The following is a 22,859-nucleotide window of genomic DNA, read 5'->3' as shown; positions in this document are numbered from 1 at the left end:
GACAGCAACGACCAGTTCACCGTACTATCGAGCTCGCTTCGTATCTAACGGCACGGTGGCGGCGTTCCTCAGCTAATTGGTTTCCCATGTTGCCTCCGCTCCCTCGGGATAAGACAGCTTTACCAGTCTCCTCTTTCTCCTCATCTCCTGCCATTTTTTATGCCTCTCCTCTCCGGTCTTTCTCATATACATTGACGATGTACGTCCAATTTTCTAAGTGGTGATATTCTAAGTCAGGGAGCTCAACTAATTGTCATATACGTTATCACAATTATGTTTATATTTTATCCCAAATATTGGTTAGCGATTTTTTTTTAATAAATAACAAATTTTTATTTGGTATTTCTATTTAGTAGATTTTACCTTAAGGTATAACGGGGAGGAAGGGGTGTCAATTGGAAAGGTGATAATTTGCATTTCAAGTAACAAGCTCACTTTGAAAATCATAAACGTGTCCACGAAAAATCTAAAACAAATTTGTACGCACACGCGTGTCGGGGGTAGTGCGTGCGATGTAGGATAGGCAAACGGGGCAAAAGCGACGCTAACGATTGCCAAGAGGCAACATCTTATCGTGAACTGCAATCGCATTAAGCGCGGACAGTGACACCCAGCCCTGGTTGTATGTATATAAACGTTCATTAGCGCGAAAAATAATCGAGGGTTCGCGAGCATCGTGCAAAGAAACAGGAGACCGGTCGTTAACGTTCCTTGTTCGTTACCGGCGAAGATCTTCATGGTAGAACTTATTATTTTGGTAAATTAACTTTTGTAAAAATAATATTGACTATACGCTAAATATATTTCATATTAATGAAACTGCTGATACGATTCAATTACGAATAGATATTTGACAAAATCTGCAGTAACTTTGAAAATTTTGAAAACAACACTAGAAAAATAAAGAAAACTCTCGAATTGTGTTTATATTAGACTAATTGTACAGGCTGTGAATCTTCAATAATTTGTGAGAACCACTGTTCATGAGAGAGAGAGAGAGAGAGAGAGAGAGAGAGAGAGAAATGAACCGGACGGACGAAGCCTTGATAGCGGCTACTCTGCCCACATATGTTAACGCGCAGGCATCGCGTGACACACACTACGGCACGCACATAAACGAGGAAGGAACGTATTGACAGCGACGGTACTCGACCTGAAACCTACCGAAACGTTTCACAGTAGAGACGTTTCGAATCGACAGTAACGTTAACCAAGATCACAAATATGACAAATATGACATACCAATTCGTCTAGACACTTGTATATCTGACCATCGAATAATAAACAAGCATGTAAAACAATCTAAAGAAGAAATAGATGTAAAAATAACGCAAACGAATATTGATACTTTATGAAGTTCAAAATCAAAATTTTTAATCGACGTTCTTAATAGAGGAAGAGGATGTAATCCAAAGTAATACTTTTTTTTGTAGGATGCAGCGTGAAACAATGTAGAGACTCTTGTCCCTCTGGTGAGGGTGGTGGATCCGAAGGCGCGATAAGACGAATTGGAAACCCCGTGACACGCGTACATGGAGTATAGTCATCTGTCAGTTGTTCTGTCCGTGTGTTACCACACTTTGTGTGGATATTCGGCGATTGCCACACCCGTGTCACGAGTGTGCTTGATCGCGTAGCGTCAAGGGAGCAACGCGTCCCCTTTCTCAAAATATGAATCCATATCCGTAAACTTGCATCCATATTTAATAAGGTTGTCACAGGCGCGAATCTTCGAAGCGCGATGCAAATTTTTACGAAAGCTTAGAGCTACGAGCAAGTCGAATGGTCCGTCAAGGATACGTGAAAGCCACACGATTCTGTATCCATGTATGTACGCCCCACGTGTGCTGAAAAATAGAAGAACCCGCGAGAGTACGGTGAATTTCTCGACAGAACGAAGGCAAGCATAGAATGCGAGTCGGAGACGAGCGTGAATCGTGCCACAAAAATGTATCTTCGGTTAAAAATTCATTTTAAATATATAAATAATATATTTTACAATCTCTCATATGTACCGACATATCTATGTTATTATATATAAACATGGTTTATATAAGAAATAAAGTTATAAGCCTAGAATGCAACTTATAGATAAAAAAAAGTGAGAGGCAAAAGATTCACGTCTCATAACTGTCATCAATAATTAATTGTTGCGATATAATTAATTGATACGCGTTAACTTAGAACATAAATAATACTCGTAAGGCACGAGCACGCCCCGAGATACGCATCGACAATCGATCATTATTCGTCTGTATAATTGGTTACTGCAGCATAGTAACGCGTCATATAATGAGAAGCTCGCGGTTGGAGAAGCTCGCTAATAATAACGCGCGCAATCAAGCGCTCGAGTTCGAGAGATGCTGTTTCTATTGCCAGCATACAGGAAGAGGAGTCGGACCAGAACTGTCCGTGTTCGACGTTGACCACGCAACATTGGCTGTAAGTGAATAGATCGACGTACGAACGATGTTTCACACTCGATTTGCACAAATTGGTCTTTAAGAGATATTGGCTTTCGGAACTACAAACAAAAGAGCCTGTTGCAGTAATTAATTACCAAGTTGCTAAATGTCGCTCTATATTATCTCTAATATTACGAATAATAATTTTTTGTGTAAAGACATGATAAATACTTAATCAAATATGTTACGTTTCTTCATTTTTTTTACAATTCTTTTATCTCGAATAAATTAAAAAGACTAACCCATAAGAGAGTCATCAATCATGGATTATTTAAAGAGAACAAAATTTGTAATAAAGAATGGAAAATTACACTTTGAATCATAAACAAAGAAAGAATAAGTATCTATGCTTTAATCCGCAAACTTCCGTAATAATTCCATCAGATCAAGAAAGTAGGATTCGTCATGGGCAGAAAACAGCTATGGTCGTTAGAAGGAAATGGTTTTTAAAAGGGGAGTGTCGGAAGGGGAGAATAAAGGTTTGCTCGCTCACCTCCTGTCCTTACGTCTGTCATTCGAAACACGCAACACACTCTCTCACACGCTATTATTACACCGCGTTGACCATACCACTAGCCGCGTATATATTTATTTACACTTATATGTTTGTATATACGATAATGAATGCTTTCATACAAATAAAGAAATCCACAGGATTCACGAAGAAAAATCTCCGTTAAAGAAAAGAATAATTAGATGCTTGTGATTTGCATTTCTTACCGATCATTCATTTATCTATACTCATCTCAAGAAGAAATATATATAATGTAAAAAAACTCGCGCATATATATATATATATATATATATATTTATTTATTTATTTATTTATTCCTGAAATAAACGCGTGCGCGCGCGCGCACATCGAATAATTACGTGCGTGTTAAAACAATTAAAACTCGAAATCTTTTAAATAAATGTCGTGCAAGATCTGTCAAGAGAGATATTGTAAAATATAAGAGCGAATAAATTTTCCTAATGACTGCTCACAATCATTAGTCATTAAATTCTGTTTCATGACGAGCGTGGGCAAATTAAACGTATTTTTTCTCAAATGCCTATTCGAGAATCAGGAATAAAGTACACACAATGACTATAAAACAAAAGATAAAGAATCGATCTAAAATAAAACAGAGCAAGGGCGAATAGTCGTCGAGAGATATGTCTTAAGTCGCGTGATCTTTCGCGCTGATACCGTGTTTAACGGGAAGTCTTTTACACTTCTTGCCGCTTCTCTGGTAGGTCGCGACGGTGTGCGGCGAGTTGCTTCCGCCGCACCCAGGCATCACCGTTAATGTTTACTCTTTATGTGAGCGGGCAGGGTCTATCGACACCGTATAATTATCATATTACGATTATGTTTATGGTTCAACGTGACTCCAATTAAACGCGCATCCAAACTGAACAGTGTTCGCAGCCACCGGCAGGAAACTACCCCGTGTTTACAACAATATAAACCTACATAGTGTGAAGAGATTTCTTTCCGCTAGAGTTGGCCCGGTATTGTGATTGAATGGAGCAATTTCCTGGGCGGAGTCTCGATTACTAAAAGAAGATTAATTATTCCCACAAATGTGTTACCAGACATTCGTAACGTAATGTTTGTAGAATGCAATAAAATATCTTTTCCTCAACAATAACTAGTTTACGATCAATTTTATTTACTAAACTTTCACTTCCGACCTTTGCAAATGTTAAGCAATTTTTATTGCAATTGTTATAATTCAAGCTTCATAACTTTTTAGAGAAATCAATTATATATTGTATTATTTTCTTAATCTCAGGAATAATTCTAATGAGAAAATTTCATCACTCTTTGATACGCAATGCGATTATCGTCCGTGGATCTTCGAGGTCGATCGTCTTCGGTATCAGTGTATCGGCATCTTGATGTTGCCTTGTATAGGACATAACAATATCCGAGAGAATAAGAGCCATTACCTTCTAGGAAGCTCCGAGCGGTTACGAGCGTATAGGGCAAGAAAAGAGGAAACAACGATCAGCTATCGAGATTTCGCGTCTCCAGCCTCTGGAGTTACATCGCCTCTGGGATTACAAGTATATATGATCGGCGATACTACACGTCGATCGTATACGAGGCATTTCTTGTGAATAAAGACGATACTTTTAATAAATAAATTACTAGAATTAACTAGAATTAAATGATTTTTAAAGAATATGAAGAATTTTCGTCAGATGCGTGGCAAAGAATGTCTTTGAATATTAATTTAATTAGAGAGAGAGAGAGAGAGAGAGAGAGAGAGAGAGAGAGAGAGAGAAAGAGAGACATTTTATAAATAATTTTACGGATGCACTTGTCGGGCGAATGTAAACCATTAATATCTTTCGTGACAAGTGACGACAAGCGAGGCGGACAGGAGCAAAAATAATTCATAATATAATGTAAGTAAAATATAATTTCCGTTGTACTACAATTATTGCGATACGCTGCTAATTCGCGTTGCGTGCTCAAGATTTTTTTATTGGATAATGTTCTTTGCTTAGCAAATAATGTGGCGTCTAATTGCGATAAAAGGCTGTAAACGCACAGCGCACATGGCGATGTATCTCTGATGTGAATCAGCCGCGCGTGGCGACGAAGGACGGAAGCTAATTCCGGGATATACCGATCGTGCAAATTGTCTCCTCTTGTGGCGCGCGGCAGTAGCGTAAGTACGTGAGCGAGCAGACGTATCGTCGTCTCAGCATGTGTACGAGTGACAATATAAATATGCTTAACCCGATGACGGCGAAAGAAGCGCAAGAGAGGAGGACAACGGGAGACTGATCGCGGGATGGACGAAGAGAGTGCTCAGTAACGAGACGAGTTGACGCGGAATTGGGGGACGCGTAGAAATGGTTAGGCGGATGCGTCGAGTGATGTACTTCCGGTTATTGAATGCCGTCTGAAGGCTGAAACGACTCCTGAACTTACGTCGCATTCTCTACGCTCGTCGCAGACTCCTAGCCGACACCTGGAGTCGCTGCCGCCGCACGCCTCGAACCCAGGAAACACGTTTGCGGCCTCCTGGATATAGTCCTGATTAAATACACCCGTCCAGGAAGAGGCGCATGGCACGAAAAAGAACATCTGCTTCGGTGGCTTATTCCGCGTGGCACACTGCTTCTAGTTACATTAAATGCGTAAAGCGTCACTGCGATTCGATGTAAGCGCTTAGACCTTTTTTTTTAATCGATCTTTGTACAAATTAAAATTGATTGTTAGAATGTATCAACTTCTAAAAAAATATTATAAATATTAAACAAATAAAAATCATTATCTTTGAAAAATTTGCTGTCACTCTCTACTGCAAATTCAAAGATACCGAGGTTTTCTTTGAAAAGACATTGGGATTATGTAATTATAAAAGTATAAAAAAGTTTCGGAATCCTAATGTAATGTTAAGCATTATTATATCGTTAGAACATTTCATGTCGCTTTAATGTCCAATAATATATGTTGATTGCACGGGATACACAATTCATATAAAATCCACGCATCAGTCCATTTGGCTGAATCGGTATTACGAACGTTTTAACGTTATCTCTCATTACTGAAGGTCGAAAATATTTTTCGACGCTCCTTGCGTGTATTCCATCGACTACCCAAAGAAAATGCATTCCGTTAAAAGAAGCGAAATATACGGACGCACAGCTCGATCGGTGCAACGACGACGAAAAAGAAGAACCATGTGGGCGGTTTATCCTTCAACGTTGCAATAAATCACTCTCATCAAAGTAATGGAAATTTATGTTATAAACGTGCAGATTGCCAGAAGATAATTACTTTGCATTATAACTAACTTCGTATGTTACGAAACCGCGAGAATAGCATAAACCGATGACAAACAGATAACATGTATTGTTATTAAAATTGTCGATACATGTAATATATTATATAATAAATTGTTCCAAATATATATGTATTATTTAGCATTAGATCGATACATATGTAAATTTAAAGGTAATTTATTCCTAGTAAAATTTTTAAGTGGCATAAACTAAACGTGTTTTCTATTAAATTTCTGTTAAAATACATTCACTTCCTTATTTCAACAGATTAACAGTTAAAGCTTGACAACTTAAATAATTTATAATTGCATTATATTAAATGTACTCGCATTTAATTTAACTTTTGTTCAATAAATAAATCTTAGCTACTACGGTATTGTCCTGCTTCAACTTCCGTGCTTGTTTTCCTTCTTTCTTAATTTATAATAATTCTTTTTAATTCGTTTTAAATCTTTCTTAATACAAAAGTGCTACTCGGTATTTATGAGTCAAATTAAAGGTACTCGTTCCTGGCCACGAACGAAGAGAATTATAAAAAGGCAATGGATTGTGTTCTATCCGCGTGCATTTTTACTTCGTTAACGCTTTATAATTTCAGGAAACGCTTGTTGATTTTTTTACGTAAACACCTGACATTTACTCCTGTATCACGCGCCCACGACAAACTACGGGTGCAGTATACGATTAACAGACAGAGTGTCTCATTTAATAAAATTATATTAGAAAAGTAAATTTTTGTTACTGATAAGACGTATTACAAAAGGGCCAGATTGTATTGAACGCGAAACTCTCTCGATAGCAGGAACTCTCGTGGAAGATACGCGTGTAACGTGAGATTTTTCAAACTGTCCGATCATGAAAGAGGTCGGATCAGTACACACGGTATCGACGTGTGTACACGTCCGTCAATTTAGGATAGCGTCAGAGCGTGACGGTAGAATTACGTAATGCATGCGTGTTCAATGTGTGCGAACGCATACATGACGCTTGGAAGTATCGTTTGTGGTTTGCCTCGCGTCTTTTTTTTCACCCGATGCACTCGATGACTACAAAGGGTGGACAACGTGTTTGCGTATGCATACCTTGGAGGATTTGTTAGCTCTTTTTTCGCGGCATAACATAACCGCGGGTGTTACGACGGAACAGACGCGATGCTATGACACGGCAGTTTTCCCTCAATAGTTTTTGTTAACCCGTTTGCATCAGCAAGCAGAATATTCTGCGAGCACGACTCAGGTCATTGCAATGGAATATTCCAAGCATTCAAAGGTCGATGATGCAAATGTGTTACTTTATCGATAACGGGTTGGCTTGGCGCTTTTACTTAAAAAAAAAAACCCCCCAGTGACCAATTGTTGTTGTTGTTGTTGTTGTTTTTTTTTTCTTCTAGTCGAGTATCTTATAATATTGTTGTATGCAAAGATATATTCTTTACGTGCTCGGAGCTTATTCGAATTATAGACGGAATTACTTGAGAACTAAACAGTAAAAAACCTGTAGAAAGAAAAATGCAGCAAAATTAAAATGAAATAAAAGTATCAAGGTAAAATAGCCACCTTTAAAGAACAAAATCAACTAAAATTGTACAAAATTGTCAATGTCCTGTTGGTCGTTTTATTCAAGCGACGCAACGATACGTCATGTCGGTGTATCGTATCGATCCACGTTACTCCGATTAAATGACATCGCATTGAAACGCGCACGTGCGCTCATTACGACGCATCGATCTTCATTTGCTATTCTTTTCTTCTTTTGCGTTCGCACCTCTGTCAAAGAGCATAACAACTCGGCGTTCAACGCGACGTTTTACAAAGTTTGTTCCCTCCGGCAAAGACTCGTTACCGAAAAGATCCACGCGTACAGTTAGCCGTGTAAATGGACAACGCCGACAAAGTAATGACGATTTAATGGTACGCTCTGCCGACGTAATGATTTCGACGCGTACATGTCCGATTGTGCGCGGCCATATGGACGCGGACGATGTTGATCGCAGTTCCGAAGCGTTCTTCACATCGCTGCCGTTTATATACGTGCTAAAATTATAAAATTATAAAGCACGTGTATACACGATGGCACGATGCTGCCGCTGATTATTTTATCATGACTTTGCGCATAAGTTACGTTCAATAGTGTCTCTTTGCGATATTATACTGGCGGTTTCTTACGTCGAGCGGGAGATCATTTGCAGTCCTATCCCGTCACGATTTAATAAATAGTCGTAAACAGACGAGTACTTATCAGCATGGATTAAGCCTACATCAGCCTCGTCGCATCAATTTGATCGAAACAAATACATTTGCTCATCATCGCTATCGGCCTTCTCCTTTCATTGGGTTAACTTTTCTTTCAAAATCGTGAGCCAACCAACAGGGTGCGTGTCCGCACCTGAACGCAAAGAATTCCGCGAATTTCACAGGCTCATAAGTTTGACAAGTCCTAATATCTCGAAGGATATTACGACATTCACTTAACGAAATCGATCGCGATTCTTTGTCTATAATCTCGTTTAAAAAACTGTATTCCAGAAACGACTTTTGACAAAATCTTGTGAAAAATAAAGAAGAAAGAGAAAAGCATTTAGAATCAATAAAAGGAAAAAAAAAATAAACAAAAAGACGGGGAGTTGTGGAGGCCGCTAAGTCGCGACGCCGTGCGACGCGTCGTCGATTTGCATAGGCTAATGAATATGTTAAATCAATTTCATAAAACGAACGGAGTCCACGGAGGGTAAGTGGGCACTGGTCGGTCGCGCGACCGCGAAACGAAACGCAGTGGCCTGTTATTATTGTAATTGCTGCGCGTGTAAAACCGCGTGTGGAAAATGAGAGTCTAATGTGACGTGTGCGGGCGGTAGTGTATCACACATTTACTCGCATATACATATATCAACACACGAACGTATTCTCACAAGACAAAATAAAGAGCGAACCAATACATAAAACGTACGAAGAGCGAGAGGTTCTACAATCAAGAGAGTGATCAAGCGTGTCCAAAATTTCTCGTTCAAGATATCAAATGTACAAAATACTAAGGCATTTAAAAACTATTCTGTTCTAGTGTTTCATCGACACAAACGTTACAAAATTCATTCGTGTCTTTAACTTTCTTACAAGTAAGTCATCTTAACTTCTCCCCAGAAAAACGCTACTGCTCGTTAAAAGCAATAAATATGTATGTATATCTCCGAAAGATATATTATAGAAAAAGTATAACGCATAGCAAAGACAAATAAGAAAGGCACAAAGTCGAAGAAGAGGCTAGAAAAGATGATAGCGAGAGAAAGAAGAAAAGAAAGAGCCGACTTGGTGTGCGGTATGCAAAATCTCTCGTTCATTTAACGAGGGAAGCGAATCTCGAAAATCTTTCACGTGTGGCAAGGGAGACGTTCTTCGTGTGCATCCATATGTCGAGTAGGCCGCGGAACGGGCAGGGAGACGAAAGTAAAACGAGAAAGAGCGAGTGTAGAGGCAAGAAGAGAAAAAAAACAGAGATAGAATAAGTATAGGAGAGGACTCGGAAAGCAGAAGCGAGTCGGAATGGTGGCGAGCGGAAGGTGCCCCTTCTCGCCGATCTCTTTCTCGCCCCGCAGCTGCCTCGAAAAACTCCGAGTGAACTCTGAAAAACTGTTCTGCCTAACGAACCATTGCCCATTCCCATTTAACCGGGAACGCCACTTACACTACGCGAGCCAATACGATGCGACACAACGCGATGCGCCAACCCGTCCTCGCTGCTTCCTATGCACCTTCTGTTGCACGTGCAAACGTATCTATTATATTCTTCCTAAATACTTAATTACTTTAATCAAAAGTTTTTTAGAGAGTATATCTTAACTCTTCTCATATTTATCAACTAAAACTAAACTTATTAGTCTCTCAGTTACGTATGATATATTCTTCGTGGAGTATATTGCGTGCTAAAAAGAAGCTAAGATATCATTAGGTTTCGAATAACTTCAACGCCAGCAATGTTGAGCCACGTGGACCATTTATATGGAACGGATTAAGTAAGGCCTCGTACGCGCTACCGCGCTAAACTTATGCAATCCCTTATCACAGCCGGTTGGATCCTCATCGTAAATACGGTTGCAACAGCTTATAATCCGAAAACACATAGTCGACAGCGGCGTTCCGACTCTGACTCCCTTCCCTTCTTTCCTCTTCTTCTTACCCACTATGCAAATACCGACCAAGTAATGGGTGGTACTCGTTGCTCCAATAAACACGCTCATCCGCCTTTCGAGATGATAGAGAGAGAAAGAGAGAGAGAGAGAGAGAGAGAGAGAGAGAGAGAGAGCGCAAACGAAATATTCGAGAAGAAAAATTAAAAATGATATTATCAACGTTATTGACGAGATCACGAGTTCACTGACGATCCCAAACCCGTGTGCGAACGAGCCAAATCACATTTAGTTACCCACGCGAAATTGCGCTCAGGTAATATCTTGGCGTGAATTCTCGCGTTATCATTAATATAGAAACTCTCCGAAGCACGAAGTTTTTCTGATCTGAGAAGACGCTCGTTGGAAACGGAAAACCAGTTCACTTAGCGTAATCATGCGGGTAAATGACAATTTAGGGCTCAAAATTACACGTCGGAAGGGAATCCGTAGTTGTCGCGTTAATCAGACACGAAGCGCGTGAGGCTGATTTTACGGCGTAATCGTCCAGTAAAGAGAAACTCAAAGTTGCGCTCGAATGCGAGCAAATAATTTCGTCCGACGATCCACAAAGTGTAATTATTTGTTTCAGTAGAATAAGTGTGAAAAAAGCTCGCTTGCTGCAAATAAGTACTACAGATTCTGCTCGCACAAATTAAAATTTTATTTTATAAATGTTAACAAAACGAAATACTTGATAAAATAGGCATGCTTCCAGAGATCTGGTGATAGAGACTGTAAAGTAAATAAGTAAATAAGAAATTTCTGATTATTGTGTGCGTTATCACGTCTAATAAATAACGCTAATGTCTTATAAAGTGAATTGTTTTCGTGATGATTCTTGTTCTTTAAAATTATTTGACATAAACTTATGATAGTTCCGGTGACAAACCGGACAGTGGCTAAGCTAATAGAAATTTATTAACCACTTTAATTTTATATCGTTTCGTTAAAACGCTAAATAAGGCCTATTTATAATTCGGTAGACAACAGCAAGCGATATCGATCAACCTGTTGCGCGCGATCAGGTTTTCCTAAATACTTAAAGACAACGCGCTTTACAATGCTCTTTTTCGTTCTAAGCACATTCTGATTAACGTCTCTGACCTGTCTGCTTTTTTTCAAGTAAACTTAGCATAAGACATTTTTTAGATTGCAAGAACTTAAAATTGTAGACAGAAAGAGACAAGAGAGAAAAAAGTGAGCGAAAGAGAGAGAGAGAGAGAGAGAGAGAGAGAGAGAGAGAGAGAGAGAGAGAGAGTAAGAGCGTGTATTAAAAATAATTCTATAAATATATTAAAGCAAAAAAATGTTATTTTATATCACAATTTTAACACACTTAAGAATATCAATCATAGAAATAAAATATCGATCTCACTGATCCAGTCCAAAGATAAAATAATTTTACAAATCGAGTAACGATAGTTTTCTCCGGTCAATGGCATCTCGAGAAATAAAACACCTATCTCGTGCCTTAATTCTCGATTAGTAGCAGAATCATCATGAAGCGTCCGTCTACCTCTTCTCTGTTAAACGAACGATCATGCGTCACGATATAAAGACGCATTTTTGCAATTATAAAAGGATGAAAGAAAAAAAGAAAAGAAAACCGTTAATAAAAATGTGCACGTAACGATGGGCTCATGTAGGTATGGCTGATGTATGGTCGGGAATGCAGACGTAAGCTATGTTACGTGTTATTTATAACGCTCCGAAGGCACGGAGATAACGTCGCGCCTCGCCCTCTCGTTTTCGTTCGCAAACGTCGATCTTTGCGTTTATCCAGCCGTCCATCGACTGCGCGCGGAATAGACTAATCGCATCGCGAGTTCGTTAGCCCATTTTCGAATTTTACGAGGTCACTAGCACGCTCGTTCCACCCGCAGAGGGAATGCCGCAGGTAGTATTCTTTGTCCCTTTTCCATTGGTCCCTCTCCCCCCTCCTCTCTCTCTCTCTCTCTTTCTCTCTCAACGTTATCGAGATCTTTATTATCGAGCATGCATTATCCCCCGGCGTGGTTATAAACATAAAACTCCGTCGTCCCTCTAATTAAAGATTCATCGGGATAATTGAGCCATGGCTTTATTGCCGGCTACACTGTAGAGAGCAGCGCTTGCCATTCGTGCTACCTTTTGCCGCTCTTTATACGCAACGAGCGTGAAAAAAAAGACTGAGAGAAGAAGTCTGGTGTGGAATCGGCACGACGTAGCGGCCGGAAGCGCAGCCTCGACGAATAAAAAAAAGAACGAGTCAAGAAGTTTAGAATGCGACGAGTTCTTTACGACAGAGGTAGCGTTTAAAAAGAGTTTAGTGAAAGTTGCAAACACCTGCTTTCCGGAAACATCAACCTGAAGTCTCACGCGTCACATGTATGAACAACGATGAAACTCGCCGAGTTAACTAATCTAAACAGCTATCAACATTTTCATATGATAGTTCGCAAAGCGTAGAGCGACGTTGTATATAAATTATTTTTCATGAATTTTCATTCATCGATCTGTGTGTGTGTGTGTGTGCGCGCGCGCGCGCGCGCGCGTGCACACAAATTTATTAGATCGAAAGATCAAGACATAACCACTACGTTATAAAGAAAAAAGAACACATTGCACTTTGATAAATATTATAGATTTATAGAATAATTCAAAATGTTTCATTATATTATTATTAAATTATCGCTGATATGCTTCAAAGTATCACATATCTTTCGAATAACATGAATTTTTTAAATCTATCAGCCTCTTGCCAATCTATTCTTGTAATGTCGTCGTTTGGGGTGTCGGACAGGTTTACGCTCTCGGAGTAGACCGTCACGCGATAATAACAGGTCGTTCGTCTTTGGAATGACAAAAGGTGACACGGTAAGATATCTACGCGCGGAAGAGGGAAAGGATGCCGCGTGTCATTTGTTGAAAATTAGAACGTTTCCGGCGCACCCTTAGAATTTCTTGCCATCAGGTAGCTAAAAGCGGCCGCACGTAATAATTATAAAATAATTATAAAAGCTATACGTGTTTTTTCCCAATGAAAGATCGAGTCTCTAGATATTTTAACATATATAACATTTTTATTTGTTAAGCAAAGTAAAAATCCAAAAGGGACATATTTTCGAAAAGTAGAGAAATTTCGCTCAATAAATCTCGATATGCCTGTGATTCTCGAATATAGAGGAATTAGAAAGTAAACGGATTTTCAAAAATACATGGAGAATACGTGTGCAATCCGAGCCTCTTGTCAAAAACGTTCAAGACGCCTTTTTGCTATAAGGGCTGCGGCATATTTTCCCTTCTGTGCTCGGGAAAATGTAATCGGAGAGCCCCGGTTCGCCGGGAACGTCGGGTCCGCATGGGACGGGGTGCGCACACACTAATGAAAAACCACGTGGGCCCCCCGTGGGGTAAAAGTCTTTCTCTAACGCGATCGTTTGCGCACCATGTGTTTCGGGGACTCCAGTGCTCCTAGCTCCTACCAACGTTTCTAACGGAGGACCGTGTGCGCGACTTTTTGAAAAAGTCCCCGGAAGAGCTTGGATTTCACGCTCGTAACGACCGCGAGTGAACGGCTATAAAAACGACATAAAGATCGGCTATTTTGACAATCTACGAGCAAAGGCGAGATGCGCGTCGTTCTCGTTCCCCCTTACGTTACGACGATAAACTTTACGACGGCTCGTTTCTCTCCGACGTAAGTCCCGAGTGTCGTTCTTGAGCATACTCTTTTTTTCTATCGCCTCTTTCACCGTCAGCGCCAATGAAAGCAACATTTCCGCGTGAAACCGATCGGAACTGATTCGAGGTTTTTATGGAGATTCGATTATCGCGATGCCCGCGAGATCAGGAGAAGAAGCGATTGTCTGGAATGTTATCAAATCGGAAAACAATAATTGTACTTAAAGTTTAATTTGCCTCCATTAATCCTTTTTGTCCTCATCGCACTGTTTCCAAAATAGATATCCAAAGTTAAAAATCAAAGTCAACTTTATCGAAGAGATCGTTGAGACTATTAAAAAATTAAAGTCGAAAATTTCCACGTAACTGACAACGGTACGCACAACCGACTAATAAAAGATCACCGTGTAGTCGGGGTGTATTCGTGACACGTGTCGATTCACAGTGGTAAATTCGTAGCGAGCTACGATATCCGGATAAACGTCGACCGGTATTTACGATACAGTCGTGTATCGACCGAAAAAGTTGGCGATGCTAGTCCCGGACTGAATGCGAAAATTCACGCTCGACGTAGTGCCGTGGCAACAACGGACGAGGATGCAGCAGGCGGAGGAGGACGCGAGAGAAAGGACTATCAGGTCAGCGCGACCGATGGGGTGCAGAATGCAAGTCACGCCGGGTAATTGCACCACGCGACCATTACCTCGCGTGCGGGCCGCCTCGGTAGGTGAAGGCTGGTCGTAGGTAGCGCGCAAACCTACGAGCCGACGATATACACGTTGCCAGGAAGGTTGACCGGTATCCCGCTTATGTTTGTTTTATCACCGGCGCCATTTTTTTTTATCGTCGTGATGTAGAAAGCGGGAAATCGTAACTCACAGTAGAACAGCGTGCGTTTTTTTTTTCCGGAAAATTACTGTCGACATTTTCCCCACCCCCTTTTTTGGATGACGTAAGTCGATCACGTTACGATCAACGCTTTGACCGTTTCATTGAGCACAGATAAATTCGAGAAAATTCGCGCGACTGTTGTCACTTGTTGAAGCGTTGCGTAAAATTAACATCCGGATCCGTAAATGGAACATACAGATCTTCCTTGGTTCGTAGGCACGATTAATCGCCAATCGCGACGACACGTGCATTTGATTTGCAGATACACGCACGATGATGCGCAAAGGTAGAGAACGACGTTTGTGTGCATAGGAACGATACTATTTGCGAACATGTTCGATAAGAACGGTCGCGCGCTCGAGCATAAACCGGAAGCAGCCATCTAAGATCCTGCGGCCGTCTCGTGTAAATATTATGATCAAACAGTTCGAAACATTAAACATCTTGCCGATAGCACAGGACAGCGTGTTTGTATACCGGGCTGTTCCCCTCGCTTCGATCTCTTCGTATCCCCGCGTCGATTCGCGGTGCCTATTTCTCATGTTGAAAAAATGCAGGGATCCGTGTAACGAATGTTGCAGAAACTCAGAGCATACCTGCTCCAAGAAGAAACTTGAACGAATCGATTTAAAACGGCGGAAGAGCCCCATTCAATGCTTAGCTACCATTTCGTGGGGCTGATTTTGCAAAGAAAGCAGCTGACTAGAGACTCTTTACTCTTCCTCTTACAGGACCAAGGAAGATTAGCTCTTCAGGGATTCTCAGCCGTTCAAGAAATCAAGGTAAATGTATCTATTTATCACCCTCCCGCTATCATTCGATAAATATATTTCAATAATCAAATACCATCAACGTAAACATACTATTGATTAAAATTTAATCATACAATCACAATCGTTAATAAGTTGTTTTTTTTTCATTTGGAGAGAGACTCGAAAAGTTTTGCCAAAATTCTTTTATAAAAGTTTATCCTAAATTTTTCAAAATTTTAAAGAGATATATGTACAATACTGATAAAAAATATTAATTGAAATCTTATTATAATATTCAACATTTTCACAGAAGATGTAATTAATTTTTATGAAGCCTCAACCGAATGACAGCCACTGAAACGACGACGCGGCACGATTGCCCTTTGCCACAGCTTGCCGATGGATTTTCGTTGCACTCAAGACTGCACAAAGGCACAACGTGGAGCGGGCCGATCTGACAATCGTTCGTAACCGATGCACTTCCAAGAAATCAACGAGCGAAATTAACCTACCGACCGACGGATAAATCGTCTTTGAAGGCGACCGTATCTTTGCCGTTTCTAGCGCGAGCTAAACTAGATCGCGTTGAAACAGTTCGACGAAATGACGACGACGGTTCTACGACGGATAAATTGATCCCAGCTTCTGTGTGATTTTCCACGAAGTCGCGCGCCGTTAGAGAGTCTTGTACATACATGATTTTAAACCAAAATCCAAAAAAATATTGACCTCGACGAGTATTCAACAAAAAAAAAATATTATGGACAAAACTGTTTTAAGTAAATTACATGGGAAAAAATTTGTTACAAATCAATATAATAAATATAATTGGACCGTATGAGATATTAATCTTAAAAGAAGTCAATGCACTCACAAAAATTTCCTGCGGGATCAATAATTATCGGAACAAAGACGTGGTGTCAGAGCACGCACGCCTTTCGACCTCCATACTTGAAGCTGTTCCATATATGCGATCCACGTGTGTCCCTAGAGACGTCATAGGGCGACGGGCATTGAGCGATGCGAGCGGCCGGGGCTGAACCAAGCTTCGCATTGCGCGCCGAATTAAGGCCGCATTATTATATCGATAATGAAATTTGACGATATTGTGCATTTTACAGGCGACCGCTCGGTTCGCCCCCCCGCTACGCACCCTGTCCCCCTTTGCTTTGTCGGCCATTGTCAAAAATCAAGACCGCGGCGACCACCCGCCACAGGCGTTTCGCGTTATTGTGGTATATGCGGCTCCGTGGGCTCCCTTGGCCTATATCTGCCGACCAGGCGTGTGGAAGAGGACATTTAATCCCGGATATGGGGGTGCACAAGCGTGAAATCTCTCGCTTGTTACACGTTTTGTTAATATCTCGCTGAGCGAGTTTATATATTATGTATCTCACGCACAGTGCCTCCTCCTCCTACCCCTTTCCGGCGAAACTAAACGCTGCGTTTACATATCTAGAACCTGAATTTCTGAATAATTATGACAAGTGTTATCCCTCGTAATACTATTCTTTTTCATCTTGTTCCCTTTTCATCATTAACTTTTCTTTATCATTTATAAAAATCAATAAAAACAACAAACAACAGTCAATCCTTACAATTGACAAAAAATAGTAATTAGTTGCTTTACACTACAATGTAGCTGAAGCTAGCAGCCAAAGGCAACAGCCAAACGCCGAGCAGCCAGGGCCGAACGTCATATAGTCGTTTCCAGCGGACACCATTCAATCAAACGTTAAAAATTTCCTGGTTATGAAATTTTCGTTCGCGATCGTTATTAATTGTTTAGTGGTTTTTTAAATTGTTAATTACGTTAGTCAGATAAATACAAGAAACGTGGTCTTCAAATTTCTACGAAAATATTTTTTGAAGTTTAGAACGACTTAATTAACCTTATATAAGAAATTTTTATGAAAATGCATTTTTTCAAAACATAGTTGATTACCAGAATGCAGCGATTTTTTGGTAAAGTACATTACCGCTTTTTGCCGCACCCAGAGCCGACAACGAGAACGTAGCGGTTTCACGACTCCAAACAATAAAAATTAATTTAAAAAATATTTATAACAATTAGAAAAATGCACGTCCTCTCGCGAATGATAGATCAATCAATTGTACGTTACGGAAAGATATTTCCAGTCAAATTAGAAGAAAATCGTACATTGCGTTTAGGCGTGAGGCGCACAGAACAATAAGAATCAATTTTTTAATTTTTTATAACAATTAAAAAAATTCGCGTCCTCTCGCGAATGATAGATCAATCGATTGTACGTTACGCAAAGATATTTCCAGCCAAATTTGGAGAAAATCGTACATTGCGTTTAGGCGTGAGGCGCACAAAACGATAAAAATCAATTCTTTAATTATTTATAACAATTAGGAAAATGCGCATCCTCTCGCGAATGATTGATCAGTCGATTGTACGTTACGGAGAGATATTTCCAGCCAAATTTGAAGAAAATCGTACATTGCGTTTAGGCGTGAAGCGCACAAAACAATAAAAATCAATTTTTTAAATGTTTATAACAATTAGGAAAATGCGCATCCTCTCGCAAATGATCGATCAGTCGATTGTACGTTACAGAAAGATATTTCCAGCCAAATTTGAAGAAAATCGTACATTGCGTTTAGGCGTGAAGCGCACAAAACAGAAAAAATCAATTTTTTTAATGTTTATAACAATTAGGAAAATGCACGTCCTCTCGCGAATGATCGATCAGTCGATTGTACGTTACGGAGAGATATTTCCAGCCAAATTTGAAGAAAATCGTACATTGCGTTTAGGCGTGAAGCGCACAAAACAATAAAAATCAATTTTTTAAATGTTTATAACAATTAGGAAAATGCGCATCCTCTCGCAAATGATCGATCAGTCGATTGTACGTTACAGAAAGATATTTCCAGCCAAATTTGAAGAAAATCGTACATTGCGTTTAGGCGTGAAGCGCACAAAACAATAAAAATCAATTTTTTAAATGTTTATAACAATTAGGAAAATGCACGTCCTCTCGCGAATGATCGATCAGTCGATTGTACGTTACGGAGAGATATTTCCAGCCAAATTTGAAGAAAATCGTACATTGCGTTTAGGCGTGAAGCGCACAAAACAATAAAAATCAATTTTTTAAATGTTTATAACAATTAGGAAAATGCGCATCCTCTCGCAAATGATCGATCAGTCGATTGTACGTTACGGAGAGATATTTCCAGCCAAATTTGGAAAAAATCGTACATTGCGTTTAGGCGTGAGGCGCACTAAACGATAAAAATCAATTTTTTAAATGTTTATAACAATTAGGAAAATGCACGTGCTCTCGCGAATGATCGATCAGTCGATTGTACGTTACGCAAAGATATTTCCAGCCAAATTTGGAGAAAATCGTACATTGCGTTTAGGCGTGAGGCGCACAAAACAATAAAAATCAATTCTTTAATTATTTATAACAATTAGGAAAATGCGCATCCTCTCGCGAATGATCGATCAGTCGATTGTACGTTACGGAGAGATATTTCCAGCCAAATTTGAAGAAAATCGTACATTGCGTTTAGGCGTGAGGCGCACAGAACAATAAAAATCAATTTTTTAAATGTTTATAACAATTAGGAAAATGCACGTCCTCTCGCGAATAATCGATCAGTCGATTGTACGTTACGGAAAGATATTTCCAGCCAAATTTGAAGAAAATCGTATTTTCGTTTAGGCGAGAAGCGCGGAAGACGATAAAAATTAGTTTAAAAAATTTATAACAATTAGTAAATTACAAGTCTTGTCGCAAATGATCGATTATGTATTATAATGACTAAACTTTATGCAAATTTTTCAAAGTTTGTTAAAAATCTCATAACCAGGGAATTTTTAATGTTTGATTGAATGGTGCCCCCTGGAAACAGCTATATGACGTTCGACCCTGGCCGCTCGACGTTTGGGTGCTGCCTTTGGCTGCTAGCTTCAGCTACATTACCACAATACGTACCGAGAAAATCGTACGGCGCGATAGGAAGGAACGATGACATTCTGTGTCTTAAACCGCCAGTCTATTTGTTGATCTAAGCGAAGCGGATCGGCTTCCGCGAAGTGAACTGCCCTGCCGCGGGTATAAAAGTGGAAATTCCAGCAGCCGCGGTTTGTTTGCGAGTCGACCAGACTCATGGAAACGGTTCTTCCACGAGCGCGACCGTTAGGATCTCTTTTATTATTCGAATTGAAATTAAACGATGCCAGAGTGAACGAGTCTCGTTTTCGCGGTGAGCTTTGTGATCGGAAAAGATACTAGTCCACATCGTGTGTGGCCCGCTCGTTCGCGGCTCTTTATTAGGTTTACACGGTAATACGGTGACGCAAAGAAAAATATATCGTCCACGATACACCCTCGCAATCGTGAAACACACGAGACCGCTTCGAACGTGCCGCCAGAACGACTCGTACATCTACGTGTAAACTGCAAGCGATGATCGTTACTTAAAACTTTCTTTTTCTTATCGGTCACTTTAGAAAATACACGTGTCTTTTACAAAATTGTACCGTTGATATTACAAAATAAAAATAAAAAACTTTTTTTCTATAACTGCGCAATCTTCTTTCCTACATAATAAAAATTATGATAATTACAAATTGACAGGTTATTGAAATTGTAATATCTATGAAAATAGGATCGAAAAAACTAAGAAAATTGAAAAAATTCAAGCATTTACTCTTTCAATAAGGTTTACTTCGGTTATTTCTCATAATAATAATTACGCAAATACGTGGAATTGTTGAATGCTGTGTGTGTATTAATTTACAAGTGCGCATATTTTGGTATCAGAGCGTACACATACGTGTAAGACGCGAAATCCGGATAACGTCTTGCAGTTGTGCACGTTGATTTGGATGCAGCACGCGCGCTTTGTCCGCCACGTTTGCGCATTGCTTTCTTTAACAAATAACCCGTCTTAAAGCAACGCATTGTAACGTTAAGGCCAAGATTACACGTTGCCATATTACGCGAACAAGTTGGAATTACGAGACAGGATCTAAGATTGCCCGTTCTAAGATTGCCGAGGAAAACGTAAAGCAGCATGGTCGGTTCCAAACGATACCACCGACGTCTTTCATCATTTGCAAAGATGATGCATAGACCATGCGAAATAGAAATAAAAAAACTCGACATATATATGGCGGAGGAAGTTACGGTAGTAGGCTTGGGAAATTGTCGTCGGTATGCGATTGTTGAAACTGCCGTGAGCGTGGAAGCAGTGCAGCGTGTGTCTTCGAGCGGAGCGACATTATTCTCTATTATGGCGCACATCTAAAGAACAATATGCGTGGAAAAAGTTTTACACGTTAATAACTGAATCATACCGAGCTAGGTATGTTCGATAAAAACGCTGAGTGTTGAATAAAAATGCAATTAGTCCAACACTCTAATCCTCTCTCTCTTCCTACAAAATTATAACGCAATTATACAAAATTGAACGCAAAATGAATATGAAAACTTGAAAGAATCTGAATATTTCTTATGTAATCAATGATCGCGATACTAAAATAAGTACACACGATAGATAACGGCGCAACGAAAGTGAAGAATTACTCGGTCGAGTCTTATCGATGAAATTTTCCGAGCCAGCGAGCAGTATTGCGGTAGTGCGTACGTGATTGGAGTAAATAAAAATAATTCTCAGTCTGGTCGGAGCGGTCCTTCTCTTACGTAGAGAATGTCGCGCCAAAAAAGGCACCTGCAAAGAATCAGTGATACATAATGAAGACATTGAGGGGACGTGCCGCGCGCTTGGAGCCCCCTTCGAGAACTGTGTTATCCTCGATCGGATAATTAACTGCACCATACATTTTTGTATTCACGACTTGATTCAGCTTAAAATTGACTCTAAGTGACGAGTAATCCAAGATGTAATCATCGCTTTCTCTCTCTCTCTCTCTCTCTCCCCTCCTCCCCTTCTCTCTCTCGATGATCGTATATATATAGAAAATGTACTGCTATACGTCGCTCTCGTTATCAGTTCTACATCAGGCATAATCTTCTTCCTGTTAAATGTTGTTAAATTACTCGCGAATAATTCACAACGTATTGGACATGGACGTAGATTGCATAAAATAACGAAATAATATTACGCACGGAATATGAATGATAAGCGCTGCAGCATTTGAAAATCTTGCAGAGATAAAATATTCCCTATTTTACTATTTTGCACAAAATGTATTGACAAAGCTCAAGATGCGACGCGACGGTTTGATAATTGGTTTGAGTAAGTAAGAGCGGAAATGATATTGCGATAGCGGTGGGTTACTCCGAAAGGTGTAGAGTGTATAAATTTCCGCGATATCTCTCTTGACTCCCCGCGGCGCCGGCACGTGGATATTGTTTTTAAAAACACCATTAACGAGGATGACTGTCAATCGCCTCGAGCACCGATGCAGCGCGCTCGTGTAATCACATTACGCGGCGCACAGCCCCGTACGCTCTGCTGAGCACAATGGCGAGTGTTTTTGTAGTGCGCTCACGGCGGCCATTGTTACATTATTATTCGTATCCTGCGCGCCGAGGGTACCGCAGGACGGCGGGTAACTACAGAGCAGAATCCGCTGAATCAAACCTCGACCTGCACCACCCTTGACGAGTGCGGAGGGAAGCTCGGGCCCTCAACGCGCGCGCGCGCGCGCGCACGCACGGTGTGTACGTGCATGAGGTGTTACCGCGTCGATGTCGCGCGGAACGACGAACGACGGAGCGGCGCACGGCGGAGGGGACCGGCCCCACAATTCTTTCCACGGGCCCATGCAAACCAAAGCGGAACGATCTGTCGACCCTCGAGCGTCGGAACGTACGAGTGCAACAATGAAGACATCGTGAAAAAATGTTTGTCGGTGCAACCGACTTTTCCTGCGAGAGAGTATCCGGCGACAGCTGCGACGAGCTTGCCTTGAGAGGAGACGTCCGAACGAACGAACGAACGAACGAACGAACGAACGAACGAACGGGAGCAATTTTTTCATCAATGGCCGCTTCTCCCGACTAGTAAATAAAACAATTACAGAAACGAAGACACAAATAGTTATCGCGTACGCGAACCGTTCGGGGACGAATTGGCGGGGGACCCAGTTCGGCCCAGACAAAAATTAAACGCTCCTGCACACAATTC

At 40.5% G+C, this 22,859-nt stretch overlaps 1 protein-coding gene across 7 annotated transcripts in view; it reads right to left on the bottom strand.

Annotated features, from left to right (window-relative positions):
* LOC105831116 (homeobox protein homothorax) overlaps positions 1-22,859 on the bottom strand; it is a 361,421-nt gene that overhangs the window by 261,163 nt on the left and 77,399 nt on the right. The window lies entirely within an intron of this gene.

The sequence above is a fragment of the Monomorium pharaonis genome, chromosome 7, assembly GCF_013373865.1.
Source record: "Monomorium pharaonis isolate MP-MQ-018 chromosome 7, ASM1337386v2, whole genome shotgun sequence".
Taxonomy (NCBI): domain Eukaryota; kingdom Metazoa; phylum Arthropoda; class Insecta; order Hymenoptera; family Formicidae; genus Monomorium; species Monomorium pharaonis.
This window is presented reverse-complemented; position numbering and strand designations above follow the sequence as displayed.